A 16,316-nucleotide genomic window follows, 5' to 3' on the forward strand; every position below is an offset into this window, starting at 1 on the left:
AAGCTGCTTGTGAAGACCTGAACTTATCTTAAATGTGCTTGGATAGAGTTGGGTTATTTCTTATTACATACATACTTCTCATCAAAAAATCCAGACTGAAAATGGCTTAAATGCTGCTTAAAGTCTTCCAGTTCTGAGTTCAAGCAGGTAGAGGCATAGCTGTGGCCTGTACTAGTTCTCAGAACCAGGGATAACTTCTGTTTCCTTTTTGTGTTGTATCTTGTGCTAACATTTATTGAATGATCTGGTTTAGCAGGAGTTAAGCCAGAGCTGTGCTTTCAAAAAGACCATTGAAAATCCTTTTACCTGACAGATATCAGTCACTCCAAGATACTGCTGTGAACCATGTCACTCCATTTAAAATACTGAAATATCTAAAATACTTCAAACATAAAGGCATGTGATTTACAATTAACATAACAGTCCTGCTGCTGAAAACCTTAGTGCTCTGCATGTTTAAGTGAGCCTTGGAGCAGGGGTAAACAATAAGTAATTGCTTGCACACCTTTAATTGGCAGATTGGAGAAACCTGTTATCTCCTGTTACAGAGGCTTGGAGGACAAATTATTTGTTCTGTAAGAGGATTTTAAATAAAGTGGAACACTCTCATGGTCATGTGCCCTGTCAGTTGGGCTCACCTGTTAAGTGGTGTATTTTGTTGAAGTTCTGGGAAGTTTCTTGTAAAACCAGGGAGTTTGGCTTGTGGGTTTACCAGATGGACCCTCTCTGTAGCCCTGCCCATTTGTGAATGTCTAATGGGCCCATAATGTGTTTGAATAAGGAAAGGATTTGATTTATATGGACTTTTAGGAGCTTAATACAGCCTTTCTTGTTGCAGGTCAGTATGTGCTCTATGGTATTTATCAAAACTCATCTTACATAACTCTGTGTGCTCATCTTTGCATTTGCTAACAGAAGATTCTCCTCATTCCAGAACATTGACCTTAACAATGAGATTTTTGCTTGATGTTGTGTAAATGAATTATTTCATATTTAACTTGTTCCTAATCCTTTAAGAGGAGGGGAAATGGTCCTTAGTGCCTTTTACTGACTGCACTGTCTGCACATGTCCAGCTTTCACCTTTCTCCACAGTTCTGCTTAGCCAGGCCTGCATAGAGGGAAAAACTGCTAGTCTGTATGATTTGTCTTTCTGTTTATTGTTTTTTTTTAACTCTGTTTATTTCTGACTATTTCTTGTTTTATTAAAGTTAATCCATTATACTGTATATATCAATATTGTGTCCCTGGAGCATGTTCATACCATGAAATAAAATTCTCGATTCCTAATTCCACCCTGTGTGCATGTTTTCCAAATCATATTATACATAACATATCTTTTTAACTCAGTTGTGTCAGGAGCTGGGTAAGGAAGGGTGGGTGAGGTGCCTCTGTAGCTCTGAGCTGCACAGCACTCTGGAGAAGTGTTTGGGGTGTGTTGGAGCCTTGTTGCCAAGTCCCAGGGCAATGGGCAGCAAGGCCTTGTGGAAGAGGTGCACGGATGGTGTGAATTTACCTGCAGTAGCTGGAAATGTTCAGCTCTGTTTGCTGCATGAGCTGTGCTGCTTGGCAGTGTCTATGGCCCACCAGCCTGCTCAGCCCTAGGTACCAGTTTTTCCATGGTCTACAGCCTCTGCAGCTCCCCAGAGTCCTGTGACTCAGCTGATGCATGAGCCAAGCCCTGCACAGTCCTGGCCTCTTCACTCCTGGGCCACAAAGGGCTGTGCCATATCTGTGGTTATTATACAGGCTGTAAGTCAAGTGAGCAGAGAATGTCAGACCTGGCTGCTCCCTTTGCAGCTCCAGCATGTACTTTTGAGTTGCCAGCTTTCAGGAGCATTCCCCATTTGTGGCCTGGCTTCTCCCCTCCTGGGCTTTTCTTTCTGTTTAGACCTGTGTTTCTCATGTTAGCGTGAGCTTAATGCCATAGCAGGACAAATTGTTTGGCAATTCCTAGTCACACTACCCTTGTTCCATAAACTTGAAACTGTTGCCTTCTGTAATGTCCTATGCAATGCCAGCACATTTAGTCCAAAAATACATTTATTTAAAGAATTATTATACATAATCTTTGAAAAATAGGGTCATAGTTTAAAAACAAAAGAAGTGTTTTTTCACTTCTGACTCTTATACTCTTCTTGGAGGACGTGGTGTAATTCGTTGAGGAAGTTCTTCAGTGAGGTGGTGCTGCCTGCTGCCACAGGACATGGCTCCTGGAATGGGAAACGGGGACTGTTAAAAAGCTTGCTGCGGTGGGATTGGGTTCTGCAGCTTGGGTTGGGCTGCTAAGGGTGACCAAGGGAGAAACCTGAGGGATGTGGGCAGTGCAGGGAGAACTGTGCCTCACCTTGTGCCTTGCTCTGCTCCCCCAGGCCAGGCTGAGCAAGTTGTAGTAAAGGCCCCCGAGGTACCTGTGGCAGCTCTGGCTCTCCTGAGCAATTGTGGCAGCTTTGCATAAGAGCTCCGTATTGTTACCTCTCTGGGAAAAGACACGTGACTCTTTTAAAAACTCTTTTGTATAGTCATGGCTCATTAGCAGCAGATTAAAACACTACAAATAATAAATTTATATTCTAAAGGATAGGTGGAAATTGTGGTTTGAGGTGCCAAAGCCTCCCTGAAGCTTCCCAGCTCCATCTGTGCCCACCTGGCACTGGTCCCATCCCTTTCCTGGTGAGGAGGAATCAACGCCTGGCAGAAGCTGTGGCAGTGTGGCACAGCAGAGAGCACCCTGTGATGGAGCATCGTGCTCCTGTTGCAGGTGTGCATGTGGGACCCTGTGAAGCTGCTCCCTGCATGTTAAGCTGGTTTGAGCAGACAGGGAGGCTACAGGAATAACAAAAGCACCTAAGAAGAGTTTGCCTTCATTAGAGGCTTTGAGAAGTCCTATGGCAGAGACAACGTGGAAGATGAGGAGTTAATAAATAAAGTGCTGGTGGCAATAAAAAAACTATTTGACTTTCTTCCCTGGGGGATGTTCCTGCTCTATCTCAGCTTTCACCAGAACAGTATCTTCAAACAAGTGGCCAGTCTGTCCCTGTGAGCATGGGCAATGGTGAGTGTGGGGCTGTGCAGCATCTCTGGCATCTCCTCTCACTACCAGGGCTGCTCCCTGTGGCAGAAGGGGTGTGGGGGTCCCCTGAGGGGTGCTGAGCCCCAGCCCCCCAGTGAAGGCCACTGTACCCCTTGGATGCCACTGGGAGTGGCATGAGGTGAGGGCATGGGCTTTCTGTGAAAACAGGAACTCAGGAGCTGGGGAGCTGGCTTAGGCAGCAGTTTTCAGAGCAGAAAGAGGCCTTATTATCTGCTATTAAATCTTGTGCTAACTGCAGAGCCTCCCCAGATAAGGGGCTAAAGAGGGATACCCAGCGCTCAGGATGTGTGCAATAGGTGTGTGTGGGTGTCTGAGCTGGTGACATCACTCCAAGGCAAAGGGACATGTTCCTCCCTCTGAAAAGCCGAAACCTCTGTTTGCTGCCCAAGCACAGGCGCCCATCCCTGCCCTTCCTCTGGCCTCTCCCTGTCGGCAGGGTGGCCAGAAGCCACCAGTGCTGCTTTGGCCGGAGGTAGAGCTGGGTGTGGGAAGGTGAGGGCACCCGTGCAGGGCACTGGGAGTGGTGAGAACCAGCTGGGCAGCCCAACGTTTGTGCTGGGGGCTCACAGTGGGCTCCTGCTCCCCCACAGCATCACACCAGGACAGGCAGGATCCCAGGCTTGCCACCTGCCCCCCACCTCCCTGTGCTCTCCTCTGGCCCCCAGCACCCTCCCAGTACCCGTCAGGGCTTTATGGTTGGGTTTTTTTCTTACCTTATGATCTGCAAAAATATTTATCACATTCATCTTGTTACAGGAAACCTTTATGAAGACACAAAGGAGAGGAGCAATCAGGCTCCAGACAACACAGATCCATCCTGACGTGCACACACAGACACACATCCATCCACCTCCAGGCCCCAGGAGCATTGTGAACGCCATGTTCATCACCTTCGTCTGGCTCAGCATCGCTCCCTCCGAGCCTGGTGAAACAATCTGTTCCTCCCATCAGTGAGTGAAGCACCAACCAGCCCTACCTCCCTCTGCTGGAGCTGCTCCAGCAGCTTGATGCTCTCCTTCAGGATGTTGGTCCGTAGTGGGTGTGGCCATGGAGCAATCACGTCACCCAGGCAGGCTGACAGCACCAGGAGGATGAGCAGGACCTGGACCAGGATACTCATGGCCTGCTTTGGCTGGACCCCTTCAGCTCTTAGTCTCTGGATTGTTTGGTGATCTGTAACTGTGTGTGCTTTTCTGGAGGAAGCACCTCAATTTATTACTGTAAAATTGCTGAACCAGAAGGAAAAACTTATTTTTCCCTTATAGGCACTTTCCAAAGTTGCTCCCGATTAGGAGAGCAACAGCTCTTTTTCGTGCAAGTCAAAATTTTCTTCTGATCTTGCATTATGAAATTTCCACTGTAAGGTGAGAGTGGCAGGAGTCAGGTCGCATACAGTATATAAGCCTGGTTTGGGGATTCTCCATTTCTCCATATCTCAAGGCTTTCTCTACACGGTGAATTTAAAGTGGTTAAACTGGGTAGCCCACTGCTCTGACACTCTCCAATAGCAACACTTTTTATTTTCCTTTGAGTAACCTGCAAGTTCTTCTATCACGTTTCATTTGAATATCTCCAGATCATTTAAAGCATCCTTCATCTGCACACTGATTTCCGTCCCTGAGTTTCTTAACTCAGAAGGAACAGAAAGAATGGCAGAGCCGTGTGGGGACAAACCTGGGCAGGAGCAGGGCATCAGCCTGGGGGGTTTGTGGAGAGCTGGGGGCCCTCCTGACCAAACAGGATCCCCAAACCCGTGTGGCATCCTGCAGGGTTGTGTGCAGGGAGATAGTGTTGGAATCAGGGTCCTGCTGTGTCGATGCTGGGAAACTGGGGGTTTGTGGCCCTATGCCAGAGTTTTGGGGAGCTGGAGGCTGCCCTGTCCATCCTGTCCCGCTTGGGGAGCAGCAGCCTGAGTTTTCAGACAATGGGCTCTGCCAGCCCCACCAAACGGTGCTGCCACAGGAAATGGCACTGAGAAACGCTGAGCTGGGAAACTTTGGAGTTTTGTAATAACTAATAGGGATTTTTCTAACTCAAACAGCAACTTACCACCAGATAACAACTTGTGAGCACCTGATGAATCCGGGAGCAGCCAGACTGAGAGTAATTTTGTTTGTCTGGTTCCGAGATGCCCTGGATGAAGTTAGGTGAAGTCACTGACACAGAAAGATCCTTGCGAGGGATTTGCCAGTGGAAAGCTGTGCTGGTTCCTATCTCCCTGCTATGGAGAACAGATAAGGGGCATGCTCTGGCTGTGTGACTGCATCCATGGCCTCCAGGGATGGAGGGTCCTCACCAGCATGCACAGAGCTGTCCCACTGGTCTGGGAGGAGTGGTGGTAGTGGTGGTGGTGGTAGGATCCCTGCCTAAAAGTGATGCTGGAGAAGGTGATGGGGGCAGTAGCCCCATCCTGCAGACACAGGGATTCCCCAGTGATCATGGTGGAAAGCTCTAAAACTGGAATCAGTGAAGAGAAAATGCTCAAATCACAGAAAAAGTTAACCTTTGCTCTACTCAGGCTGAATCATGGTGGAAAACTGCATCGCTGTGTGATGAGAAAGTCACCAGCTGTGTTGGGTTTGCATGGCAAGGTTTTGATACTGGGGAGCCACAAGGCTGGGTTCTGTGAGAAGCTGCTGGAAGATTTCCCAATGCCTGATGGAGCCAACTCCAGTTGCTCCAAGAGGGACCTGCTGCTGGACCAGGCCCAGCCCATTGGCAACAATGGCAATGCCCTGGGGAAAATCCCTGCACAGCTGCAGCTGGAAGAGAAAGGAGAGAAAATCAGGAGGAAAGTTAAGCCTGGGAGGAGGGGATGGGTGGGGTTAAGGTGTTTTAAGATTTCGTTTTTATTTCTCATTATCCTGTTCTGATTTGATTGACAACAAATTGAATAATTAAATCATTAAACTAATTTTCCCCCAAGTTGAATTTATTTTGCCTATGACAATAATTGCTGATTGTTCTTTCCTTGTCCTTACTCTGACTCACAAGCCTTTTGTTATGTTTTCTCCCCACTGCCCAGTTGAGGGTGACAGGGGTGCTGTGGTGGGAAACTGACATCCGTCCAGGGTCAATGATCCCACACAACAGCAAATGAAAAGATTCCCATGTCCTTTCCCAAGGATGGGGTGGAGCTGATGGCAGTGATGGACCCATTGCTCTCTGAAGGGACAGCTACAGCCCCCATGGGGTCCCCACTGTTTCTGTGCCTTCATCCCAGCCACCATCCAGGGATGAACCTGCCCTGTTTCCTTACCAAAGAAAGGTGCTTGATTCAGAAATGTGTCCTCAGTTTTTCTCCTCTTGGAGCTCCTTGGGCTCTGTGGAGCCTTTCCCATCCCACAAGGATTCTGCCCAGGCTCTCAAGCACCAATCTGCCTATGGCTGCTGAGCCTGGGCTCTGCCAGAAGTCACAGCCACCAGCTCAGATCTCCCTTCTGTGCCCCAACCAGAAAGATTCCAGGACAGCCACTGAGACAGAGCCTTGAGGGTTTGCCCAGCTGTCACATCCTGCCTGTGGGCACTGATGGCAGCAGTGATCATGGAATCACAGAATCACAGAACCACAGAACAGGTTGGAAGGCACCCACAAGGGTCATTGAGTCCAGCTCCTGGCCCTCTACAGCACCATCCCAGAGTCACACCACGTGCCCAAGGGTATTGTCCATGTTCTCATGCATTTCTGCTGCTGCCATGCCTGGTGCTAATAGTGCTGGGCTTTATCCAGGGCAAATCCCAAGGCTGCAGTTGAGCCCCTATTGCATGCATTTGGAGCATGTATAACAATTCCCAGCAGTTATTTTGTGGATTTGTTTCCTCCATGTGTGCTGCTGGCACCAAGCAGGTTCTGGTCCGTAAGCCAGCTCCATCCCTTCCCTCTCCCATCACACAGGCACCACTTTCCCTGCCTGCAGCTCCACTTTGGCTCCTGCTGGCTCCCCCTTCAGCCCCCACTGCCCCCAGACCACAGCCTGTACCCCAAAACCCCCCTCCACTGTGGCCCCATGCACAAGGCCCTCTTCCCCAAAAAAAGGCTCTCATCCTTCTTCCTCCAGCCCTTCCTTTCACCAATTTCCTAAGCCACAAGCCAGGAGGGTTATTTGGTGCCTTTTCCTTTCTCGAGGCCTTGCCCTCGGTGGCAGAGTGGGTACATTTACTGTACATTGCCCCAAAAATGCCAGCATTCCTGACCAGGCAGGCAGCTCCCCCAGAGCTCCTCACTAACTGCTGAAGGTAAGAGGGAATTGATATCAGAAACTATGGACACCAAGAGCCCTTAATTCAGTTGTTTATTGCTTAAGCCCAGGGACACTTCAATAAAAATCAGTGCAAAGTTGATATTAACAAAATAATAAAATGAAGACATTCAAATACATGGGAATTTGAATATATTAACTCTCATAATACCAATATTTTAAATAGACAGAAGAACAATAAATTACAAATCAGCTCATGTTCATTCGTTGTTGTGCAAAGGCAATCAGACAAAAACAGTTCCCTAAAATGAGGTAGCAGTATTTTAAATATGATTGTATTCCACAAAACTACCATGTAATTTCAAAATAAACCTTGAATACTGGCTTTTCCTTTTTATTTTAGGTCCAAAGCAAGGAAAAGCTTTCAACAGCCAGGACTTTTTGGTCTTGAATCTTTAGGTTACACACTATAAAAATAAGTTATTTAAATAACATATAATAATAAATAAACAAACTTCAGAAGTATGATGCCAGTGAGCACCCATTAGATTCAAAGTTATCCTACAGACTCTTCTGTCTTCAGTATTAATAACTTAAAAGCCACCTACAATAGAAGAGACACACTGAAATGGCAGTAACAGGTCCAGCCCCTCTGACCCGCTTCCCCTCCCAGCTTTTGCTCTCGGATGCTGCACTTCCCCTGCTCTGCTCCCAGAAATCGGCCTCCCCCTCAGCTGCACTCAGTAACACATCAGTGAAAAATTCATCATTTCAGACTAGATTTTGATCTCTTTAGGAAGAGAAGATGATTGTGAAGAACCCTCCCGTCACTAAGGGGAACAGGAAGCAGATAATCTCGCTTTGGTTTCGGTAGGTGCTGCAGGAGCAGATGAATGAGTTAAGAGCTCCCCGGCAGCTGCTCCGGGATGCTCTGCTCCTCCCGGCTCGGCAAGCCCTCCGCATCCCTCCTCCCGGGGAGGGCGGCTCTCACATCCCGGCTGGATGAGCCGCAGGGAACAGTTCAGGGCAGCCTCGTACAAACGAGACCTCGCCTGCTAAGGCTGAGTGAGTCGAACACACGGCACTTGCACGGAAAATCTGGGAGATGCCGAGTGCCCGCCGCGCAGCGCACATTCCAGTCGCAGCCGAGGAGCCCGGTGCCCGGCGAGCCCTCTGGGACGCATCCTCTGCCGGGAGAACTGGCTGGGTTTGGGAGGGCTGCAGCAGGGCTGAGGAAGTGCACGCAACGAGGAACAAAAAGAGACAGAACAAAACAAAACCAAACCACTCCGCAGAACCTATTTTAGAGCTACCAGCAGTGAGATCCCGGGGCTCGGGGCTGGCAGCGGTGCCCGTCTCACTGTGCAGCCGACGGGCCCCTGCGCCTGTACATCCCCTGCGTGAAGTTCCCCAGCGCCGGCAAGAAGTGGCGCAGGTAGATCTCATTTTCATCTCTCAGGAAGCAGTTCTGGGGAAGGAAGAGTGTAAATACATTAGAGCTGGCAGCAAGATTTAGCAGCTGGGTCGGTGGGTAGCTAGGCTCCCAGCCCAGACAAATGCTTTGTTTGCCTCCGTTTCCTCATAAATAACTCAGCAAATAACTCAGAGTGGTAGGGATGCTGCTTGGGAGGTCAGGAATTGTCCTTTGCTCAGAACAAGTGCCTGGCCCCTGTGCCCAGCAGTGTGACTCCCATGGCCACTGGCCTGGGGTGGCTGGGGCTGCTGGGAGCTGTCATCCTCTTCTCACAGAGGCAGATTAATCCAAAGCATTGGCAGGTTTGCAATGCCCAGCTCCAGCCCCATTCAAGAGAACAAATTCTGATCAGCGCTGTGGTACCCTCAGTGTGGGGGCACAGACACCCTGGGGCAGAGCTGTGGAGCACAGCACAAGCAAGGGGGAGCACCCTCTGCTTACCTTCTTGCCATGCAGGCGCTTCAGGTTGATGATGAGTGGCTCGTAGATTTCCCTGCACCTGGTGACTTTAGTGAGTGCCATGTCTGCGTGGCACAGCAGCTCCTGGTCTGGCATCTGGGGAACACGGAGGGGAATCATTAGAACCATGTAGCTGAATTAAGTTGAAGTTGCTTATTCAGGTGTCCAGGGCTGGCAGGAGGTTCCACAGTGACTTCCTAACGTGCTTTCATGTTACAGCAGAGGCCTGGGCTGTGCCCCACAGCTGGGGCTGGGGGGAGCTGGGGGCAGAGCTGTGGGCTGGAGGCAGGTGCTCGGCACAGCCAGCATGGAGCTGCACACTCACCCCAGAGACTGGCACTGAGCAGCCCCTCAGTGACTGATAAAGCTTCCTCAGCTACAGGTGCTGTGCCCCATGGGGAGGAAGGCCCTGGCTATGTCTGGACTGATGATAAATACATTTTCTGCTGTGTCTGCATAGGTATTTACCTCTTGATCTGTGAAGGCAACCTGTGGCACTCGGGTGTCATTGCACGGGACCTGAAGAGGCAACACAAGGGAGAGTCATGGTTATGGGGCTGTCATTGTAAGACCATCACTATGAGACATTCCCCAAGGAGTCACCCGCTGTGCCCTCTCCCAGGAAGGGGCATCACGTGTCCATCCCTCTCCAGCAGGCCATGGCATGGATGCACCCTTGGTGCTGCCAGCACTGAGATCCATCTTTCAGCAAATTGTTTCCCAGCAGGCTCCTGGACACAGGACCTGGGTTTGCACAGCACTTGTTTGGAAGGCATGGGAGAATCCCTGTGTGCTCAGTGGGAGTAGAGAAGGGATCCCCTAGCAGCTCACACCACCCAGACCACCATGCCCATGTCCCCAAGCTGCCTCTGTCACCCTGATACAGAAGGTTTTCTTGTTCCTCAGCACTTTTTTTCTGCAAAGTAGCTAATGTCAGGTGTAAAACTTTGTCTGACCTGACCCCAGGAGCTGCTTGCACCACCAAGTCAAGTGCTGATCACACAAAGTCTAGGCTGGATTGGGCCAGGGTGCCCCAAGTGGTAGGTGGGATGGAGTGGATTAAGCCAGCAGGAAGGGCTCCTGCCACCCAGATGGGCACCAGTCCCTGTGGTGGCAGTCCAGTAGCTGGCCTTGGACACTGAAGAACATCATCATCATCAATAACGAGGTCAGAAAGCAAAGCGAAGCTGAGAGGTGCAGCAGCATTTACCTGCACTCCTGAGTTGAGCTGTTGGATCAGGAGGATGACCTCCTTCAGCATTTGCTGGGGAGATGGAGCCACGGGTCTGGAAGAGACGAGCTGAATCAGGGAGAGGAGAGTGAAAGCTGCCTTCAGTGAGGGGAGCATTCTGTCACCACTGTCTGAGCACGTCCTGTGCTGGCTGGGCTGGATGGCCAGGGGCTCTCTGCCTCTCTGCTTGAGACAGCACCATTTTTATAGTGTGAAGAAGGAGCTGCATCTCCATTGTGACTGCCAAATATAGGTGTCTTCCGGTGCAGCAGAGGATGCAGTGGGAAGTGACACCCCAAAGAAGGGCATTATGTAATGGTGGCAAAGACTTCTCCCTGCGTTATCTATTTTTCTATATATACATGCAGATTTTAATCACCTAACTGATAGGCAAGGAGATACTGGGATGAGAAGATGAGAATTTCTTTTCAGTGTTCAAGGATCTATTTACTATTGACCGTATTTGTAATGTGCTGCATGTGGAAAACCATGGACACGTGCAGGACTGAACCAAGCACGTTGCAGGGCTTGAGTAAAGTCAGGGCATGATCTTATGTGCAGAGAAATATCCATTGGTGCTTTCCTGGTCTCCACAATGGAAAAAGCAAACAGTTAAGCAGGAGGATCAGCTCTAGTATGTGCATGGCTGGATGCCTGCCAGGCTCCTGCCTTGGGTGTTGGTGAATCATGAGGGATAGCATGGCACCAGCGGGTGCCTGGACCTCTCCTCCTGCAAAGCTCCTTTCCCCAGAGGAAAGTTATTTAAATAACTTTTCCCAGAGGTGCCTGGGCCATACTGGGACCACAGTGCCCTGTGCTACAGCTCGGCCACCACCAGCAGAAAGGGGAATCATGGGCATTAGCAGCCTTGAGGGAAGGGTCTGTCACAGGGATGCTGTTGGAGAGGAAGAGCTGAACTGTGTGCCAGAAAATATTCATGTCCTTTGGCCATAATAGCAGTAGCCCCAGCAAGCTCAAGTCGTCAAAGATTTGAAGGAAAAGAAAACCTCAAAACTTTTATCAAGATGTTAAACATATGCAAAACTAAAAAAAGTGCTCTTGTTTGTAAAGGAAGAGGTAGCTGAGGGTGTTTTCTGGCATGTGGGTATTTGGTTTCAAGCAGGACTTACTCAGCTCTGTAGCACAAATCCCATTGTGGGAGGATGGCTCCGGTAGCACCCAGCTTGGCGTCCCACACCATCCCCTGGTGTCCCATGCTGCTCCATGCCATCCCATGCCATGCCACGTTGTCCCTCTCATGGCATCCAAGGGGACATCAGCAAACCAACAGTAGCTCAGGGATTCAAACCATGATATTCCTGAGCAAGGGAACAGACAAAAACCCATAGTTGTTACTCACCATGCCTGGTCTTGTCAGCAGAAATTTTGTGGGGAATAAGATTGACTTGACAAAATGGCTCATTTCTTCTCCAAATTTTTAAACTACTTTTGCTGCTTTCTCCTGCACGCACAAGTGAAGCAGCACCTTGTGGCTCTGCTGCCACCAGCTCCCCATGGCCCTGCAGTGCTGCTGCCCCAGCTGGGGCAAACCCTGGCCAGGGAAGCCCAACTTCAGCTGGTACCTGCTTAGAGGCTTATAAATAGTGCAAACTGTTAAATGAATTTAGAAACTATAGAAACATTTAAGCTCAAACCTTTTTTTTTTTTTTCTCCCAAATTTTCAGTGAAGTTGAGGTGTCACAGAGCCTGAGGGAGCCTGAGGAAGCCTGAACTTCATATTTCAAACAAACCCCTTCCCACTGCACTGCGCTCCTTCTCCATGGGATGACCATTGACTTGAGGTTGCAGGGGCAGGACTGCACTGCAGCACTCACCATTTGTTCCTGTATTAGCCCGACAAACTTTATTTTCCTGAAAAAAAGATGGTGACAGTTCCCAGACATTGAATTTCCTGTGAATTTGAGAGGCTGGGTCAGAGCCAGGTGGGAGCCTGGAGTGCTCCCATCATTTCAGGTGGAGGGGCTGGAGTATATCCAGGGCTGCACAGTGCAGAGTGTGTTATGTCCACCTGTCCCAAGCCACTGTCCCTGCCTCCCTTGAGCCAAACTGCTGCAGGAGGATGCACCATGACCCCAGGAAAGATCCTGTGGTCCCACCACTGTGCCCTGGTGCAGTGTCCCAGGGGGGTCACAGGGCTATGGGGGCCTGAGGAGAATGTTCCCATGGGTTTGGATTACCCCACTCTGCACACCATGCATTGGAGAGTATTTGCCACCACCCCCAAAGGCAGATAAAGTCATTCCCCAAACTACTGATAATACAACATGAACCTGCTGAGGGGACAACCAGTTTGGGTTGTGGGGGTAGAAAATGATACCTAGAAAGTGGAGCCCAGTTCTGAGAAACAGTGCTGGGGGCTGGGGGGCTCATGTGAGAGGGGATCAGAGCTACTAGGAGCAAGGGAGCTGCAGGGAACCAAAACAGCTCCTTCCAAGAGTCTTGGTCAGTCAAACTGTCCTTCCCAAAGGGACTGGGGTGCTGGGACACCACAACCAGCCCAGTGCTGCTGATCAGAGTGGACACAGAACCCCCGGTATGTGATCCTACTTGTCATAGAAGAGATGGTTTTGCTTTTGCTGTTTTTGCTATGTATGTCCAGCTGCAGCCAGAGGCAGAATACAGAGGGGTCCCAGAGGTCTGTGCCCACCCTGCCTTGCCACTCCATGCTCTTCATGCTTGATTTAAGCCACCCCAAGTACGTCCCAAGCAATTCAGAGAAATTATCCAAGTGGTTGTTTTAGGTACATCATGCTCCCCTTGCCATGTGGAGGAAAGCCCAGGGGGTGATGGTGAACATTAGACCAGCATTGGTTGGGCCTTTCCACAGCTGCATCTCTGATGATGACACCAGAAAACAGAGAAGTCATCTGAAGAGACCCTTAGTGCAACCAAACCCAAAAAATTTGCTTTGTTCTGTACCCAAAGCCAAAGCTTTTTTATTTGTTTTATTTTTTTTTTTTTTCCAGCATCAAAACCAAAGTTGGATGCCACAATCACAACACACAAAGGAGGAGCAGAGGGGCTGGCTGGAGTCATGGCCACAATCAGCATGGGATGGCATTGGTGGACATGGTTGGAATGGATGGAAATCAGTGGAAAGAAACGGGGATGAGCAATGACTGTCAGATTTACAGGGCTACAGCTCCCTGTGGCAGTGCTCCCTTCTCTGCCTGGGCTCTCTAGGAAATGGGGGAATGCCAGTCCATAATTTTAGCTGGGCTGAATTTGTGCCTTCCCAGTCAAACAGGCTTCACCTTGGTACTGGGCCATCCCAGTGGCTGTTGGGCAGCAGGAGGGGTGGAAATGATCCCACCCAGCTGCTTTGGCCATGCCTGGCTCAGCATGGGAAGAGGACCCCAGCACAGCTGGCAAGGAAGGCACCTGCTTCTCCCAGGTGCCTTTCCTTTCCCTGCAGTCTCCTCATGCTCAGCTCCCTCTCCCTGGCAGTTTGAGCACAGGGAGGCAGCTGAGTCACCTTCCCACCTTTTAGCAGCCAAATTCAACCCTGTGGCAGGTGGAGGGTTTGTGGAGGGACAGGATGGGATCATGGCATTCAGAAACAACGTCAGAACTCAGGAGGTCCAGGGAATGCTTTAATTGAGGTGATATAAGTAACTTCAGTTTGTCCTTGATAGCCTGATTTTGGATGACCCTACTAACCATTTTCTCATTTCCAACACTATTCCAGAGTTGCCTTCTATGAAATCCTCATGGAGAAGCCATCACATGTCTTCCAGGCCATTCTCCCATTTGTGCTGTTCCTTACTTAGCAGAGCAATTAAATAAAACCTTTTATAAGCTGAAAAAACCCAAATGTGGGTCACAGCACAATGTATAGCATCAGCACATGTAGTATCTCTTGAATCAGTGGTTGGGTTTATTGGCTTTACAAGCGGTGAGTTCTCCCTTGTGCAGGGCTGGCAGTGCTGGAACCTTCCTGCTTCCTTCAGCTGCTGCAGCTGGTGGGAAGGGTGCTCTACAGCTCCAGAAATTTACTTTTCCTGCATAGATCAAATGACACAAAATAGGATGGAGCCAGATGAAGGAGAATTTGCAAATTGCATGGTATTCCCCAATGGTGTCATCTTGCAGTAGGCAGAGAGTAAATGCTGTCTCCTGGTATATTGCCCAGGAGGGCAGCAAACCCTGTCATACTGAAATAGATGAGATGATACTTGGTGTGACATTTAAATGCAAAGTGGCAGGGAGACAGCAAATGATTAAGCTTTTGAAAGCATCATCTATATTTATTGCTTTGGTTTGTGGTGTTTATTTGTAGATAAGCTCATCTGCTTGTGCTTTTTAATGTAATTTCTAGGGCATGTAAGAGCTCTGTGCCTAAAATGTGGCACCTAGGAGAAAGCTGCATGGAGAAGTTGCACCTAGGAGTAGTGAGTTAAGTAAGTCAGCTTTTTACTTCAGGCAGGTCATAAAGCAGTTTTTGTTAAAAAAATAATTTAAAAATTTATCTTCTCTGAAGTTTTCAAACCCAAAGTACTTCAGGGCAGGTGTTACGCAGCAGCCTGTGAACAGGCAGCAGAGTTGTACTGCAGAATACTGAAGGAAGCACCAGAAAATCGAAGTATTGGTTTTCTATTGCTAATGTAAATTCCACTTGAAGCAAAGTGTTTAGACAGGAGTGTGTTGGAGACCTCTGGGTTTTCTTCCTAGTGAAAGTAGTTCTTGCTGACTAAGTGCAGATAAAGCAAAAATAGTCATGGTACTGAAGAAATGGATGCTGTGGCACAGAGGTGGAAGGAAAGTCTCTCACCTGAGCGATGCATGCCAAAGTCCTCCATCTCCTGTAGATCCCTGGCTTCAAAAGCACTTGCCTGGGCTGAGGCTGCAGCCAGACAAAATTACTGGAAAGGGATTTGCACCCAGCCAACCCTTCCAGGCCAACAGGCACAGTGGGTGTTTGGTGCTCTCAGACAAGTGGCTTTGCAATTACCACCCCAGGCAAGTGCCTGAATCTCAGCTCAATTCCCTACCACTGACTTGATATTTTTCTTATTTTGCAGCTGTTATATTTGGCTCTTAACCACAGTGTGGTTAAGAGTGTGTGTGGATTGCTGTCTGGAGGCTGGGTACTGTGGTCTCCCTGCTGGAAAACCACCCCCAGTCCCACCGAAATGGGATCTGGACAGAAACCTTCTTCACCACTTTGCCACCAGCCCAGTGAGTTACCACAATGAATCTGTGCCCTGTTTGCCATAAAAAGTCTCTGCTTGGTTCTGCACTTTGTGTATTATCACGTAGGGGCAAGAATCCCTCTGCTGGGGTGTCCTGCTCCTGTGCCACCCTCCCTGCAGCCCTCCCACAGCGGGTGGTGGCTGTCCCCGTGTGGCAGGGCAGGAGCCATGGCAGAGCAGGGATCCCCCTGCCGCGGTGCCCGTCTGCTTCCCGTGGGCACGGCCGAGGTGGCAGCACTGCCACCACCAGAGCAGTCAGGGCCATTTCTGCCCTCACTCTCCCAAGGTGTCCATCAACAGCAGAGTATCATGGAAGTGCCTGAAGTTTCTCTTACACTTGATTCACATAAACACATTTTTTATTATCCAGGCCACATGAAAACCATGGGGCTGGCAGAGTCTCTTTTCCATGCTGTTGGCTGTCAAGGAGCCTATGGATTATTCAAATTATTCAGTGAATTTTTTGAAATAATTTTAATTGATTTGATATAGGGGAGGTTTGTTTCCCACTACATTTCCTGCACTTTCCCTATCTTCTGGAACAATGTTTAATGTCAAAGTACATGTGAGGATAAACTTGGGAAAGGCCAATTAGGCAAAAATGCGCCCAAAGTACTTCATAGAGGAACTGTGAGCCATGGCCTTAAG

The sequence above is a fragment of the Vidua macroura genome, chromosome 15, assembly GCF_024509145.1.
Source record: "Vidua macroura isolate BioBank_ID:100142 chromosome 15, ASM2450914v1, whole genome shotgun sequence".
Lineage (NCBI taxonomy): Eukaryota > Metazoa > Chordata > Aves > Passeriformes > Viduidae > Vidua > Vidua macroura.